Genomic DNA, 3,235 nt, shown 5'->3' with positions numbered 1-3,235 from the left:
TTAATGATGCAACAACTTGCAATATTCTTTTTATTACTAGCAGGACTTCTTAGCTTCCAAAGGAAAAGACTTTTTTCAATGAAAGAAGAATATTTATATTTGCTAAGTTAGATTTATATTCAGATTATTTAAAGAAAAATGCATCAGTGAAAAAATTACATGAATCTGCTGTCATTAATAGTTTCTGTATATTAATATTATAATTTGTTTCTGCACTTGGTCAAAATACACTGAAAAGATGTTATTCATACTTACTTTTGACTTAATCTTTTACTGGTTAAATGTCTTTGAGGTTTTACCTTCAATGATTCACGTGTATAATACTTAGTGACTAAATTCTGCACGGTGTTTTTCTAGTCATTGTCATACAGTCTGTTTACTTTATCAGTTTCAATTTGCTAAAAATCTAATTAGAGATGATGTGATAGTATTATATTGCTGAGATGCTAATGTTAATTAGGTAGGTTAGGAAGTTTTTTTTTTTTTTTTTCTTCCCTCCTATATCCTGAACAGTTCTTATTCCTGACAGGGAATATTATAAGATAACACCTTTTAATTCTGAAAAAAAAAAAAAAGGAAGAATCCTGTTATACCTGTTGAGCAATGAGAAGATAATTTAGTCCTTTAGAACATGCTTTGACAAAGTCCTTCTTGATAGAAGAAATATGCCTTGTGAAATGGCACATAGCAAAGGTAGAAGAACTTGTGTCCCAATATGTCTTTCTTATCTGCAGTTTAAAACTGAAACAAATCCAAAAATACTACTCATTGTTAACTGTTTCTTTACAATTTTAGCAAGAAGCTGTGAGAAGATATCGAAAAGGAATCCAAGTAGGAGAAGAGAGAAATAACTTCTCTACTAGTAAGTGAAATGATGATGAAGAAGAACTAATGGAAAATGGTTTATTTTCAATTTACATTCTGTTTCTATTGTAAGATTTGTACTTCACACAAGAAGCGAGGAATGAGCAATAGGGAGCCACACTCTATACAAGAGAAGAAAGAGATTTTTTTCTTGTAATGACCTCAGGAACATCTTCCGATGCATTCAAAATATTTTTACTCAGCAGCTCAGGCAATATTAAAAGCAGAAGTAATATTATAGTTACATAGTAAAAATCATTTGATGATTCTGTCTGAAACTTCCACATTGCGATTTGTTCAATTACACTGCTCTTTCTTTGCATATTAGGATGTAAAATTGAGCGAAGTGTTTTTTTTTTTTTTTTTAATATACATTTCATGTGTATCTCAGGCCAGGGACAAATGGGATTCATTAATGTGATCATTCACATGGGAACACATTGAAGAATGAATGCACTTCTGTTTAAAAGGAAAGGATTGGAATAATATATATTCTTAGTGTTAAAAAACAAAAACAAAAACAAAAACAAAAAAACACCAACAACCAAACAAAAAACAGAACAAACCCACAAAAACTGTGTAGCTTGTAACAGATTCTCCCTTGCTGAATTGGAGAATTAAGGTCTGAGGCAGGGGACCACGGATCTCTACAGAACCTGGAATCACTCAGAGTGTTCAAGACTGACTGGGATCTTCCCACGCGCTGAGGAATTTCAAATGGATCTGGGTGGAGCTCTTCAAAACAGTGACACATGGAGGCCTGTAATTCCTACAAAATGTTCACATAAAGCTCACAGGAAAGTTTCTGGCATGCAGTTTTTCAACTGGATTGAGAGTGGGACAGATACACATCAGATACAGTGTTTATAATCACATTTTTTATAAGTTTTTACTGGACCAGCTTACAACTTCGCTTTGATGTAGACTGACTTCTGCTTTAGCTGCAGCTCCATGGATCGAGTGATACTCATTTTTTTTTAAACTCTTTTTTTTTTTTTGCAAAACTATCTCCAGTCCCTTCCTTTCAGCATTTCAATGCCTCTTCCACCTTTTCTAAACTGCTTGAAGCCCATGGCTTTTGGAGGACAACTGATTTGTCACCTTTTCATTCAGAACCGGGAGACTCAAAGTTGCGGAAACACTGAAATGAAAAATGTTGGGAATCTTGTAATACTTATTCTGTACAAGAAGATGTGGAAAACGGAATATAAACTAGTTCTCACCAGTAGGAAGTGATAATGAGAAACAAAACAGCCTTTAGCCATAATTTGGGCAAGCATTGCATGGCTTATTATGGAGGCACAATTCTTCTCTCACTGCTCTGGTTGTAGTGTCACTAACTCACCTAATTTATATTCAAATGAACAATGAATGAAGACTATAGGGAAGATGATCTTTCTTCCAGGAAGACCACAAAGACAATATAAAACTTCTTTTACAGAAAGATTTCCATGACAAGATTATTATAAAGTTGAAAATACCTGTGCACATTGTGAATGACTGACACAATATATTACTGCTGCAGGAAGTCATGAACATAACTTTTACTTTTTCAGGACAGCATCAGGAAAACTAATTAGTTACTCCAAAAACAAACAAACAAACAAACAAACAAACAAACAAACAAAAACCAACAAAAAAACCAAACACCTAAATTAATACTAAGAAAGCAGGCAAATTGCCAATTATTTTGCAAACAATGGAAGATCAAAATGATGAATATTAAAAGACCAGTTCAAATAAATGCATTTCTTGGTGCTGTTACTTCTGTGGCCTTTTTCCCAGGAGAGAGTTTTATATTAGAAATCTGAGTTCCCAAGCAATTCATGAGTAAAGTAAGATTGACATTTGTAATAACATGCTGTGTGTATAGCTGCTGAGTGTTAAACAATTGGGAGGTTGACTGAGTCATTAATTCTGTCCCTGAGTTAAGCAACCTGATGCCTCTCCTGAAGACAATTGCTTATGTCTTAAATACAGTTGGATGAAGAACCTCAATTTTATGGTCAGAGCATTTGACCTAGAAACACAGAAATCTTGGTTTAGTATTTCCTTATTAACTTGAAGAATTCAAACCCTCACCTCTTATTTGAAGAAATTTGGGACTTTATGGGTCCAAGAGAGAACATGTTGCCACAACATGGTAATTTGGGTACTAGACTAAGAAAGTGAATGATCTGGAGGCAGCAAACACAGACTTGTGTTTAAAGGACTGGAAAAATTCTAAAATCTGCTCAGGGAAGAAGGCATCTTCAGAAACTATCCTAGGCACTAAAATAGCTTAGGTGTCTCCTCTATCATTTCCTATTCCTTTTCTAGTCTTACTCACAGAAAGAAAATAAAGAAACATCCTTTTAAACTGGCATAAGAA

At 33.9% G+C, this 3,235-nt stretch overlaps 1 long non-coding RNA gene across 1 annotated transcript; it reads right to left on the bottom strand.

Moving 5' to 3' along the window:
- Positions 1–1,871: 1,871 nt before the first annotated feature.
- Positions 1,872–2,996, bottom strand: LOC308194874. The gene is made up of 2 exons (XR_013950960.1): positions 2,346–2,996; positions 1,872–2,005 (listed from the first exon to the last, which is right to left on the bottom strand). It is a non-coding gene; the product is annotated as an uncharacterized lncRNA (long non-coding RNA).
- Positions 2,997–3,235: the final 239 nt, after the last annotated feature.

This window comes from Anser brachyrhynchus (assembly GCF_964034855.1).
Source record: "Anser brachyrhynchus genome assembly, chromosome: 4".
NCBI lineage: Eukaryota > Metazoa > Chordata > Aves > Anseriformes > Anatidae > Anser > Anser brachyrhynchus.
Note: the sequence above shows the minus strand (reverse complement) of the source record. Positions and strands in the feature narration are given on the sequence as shown.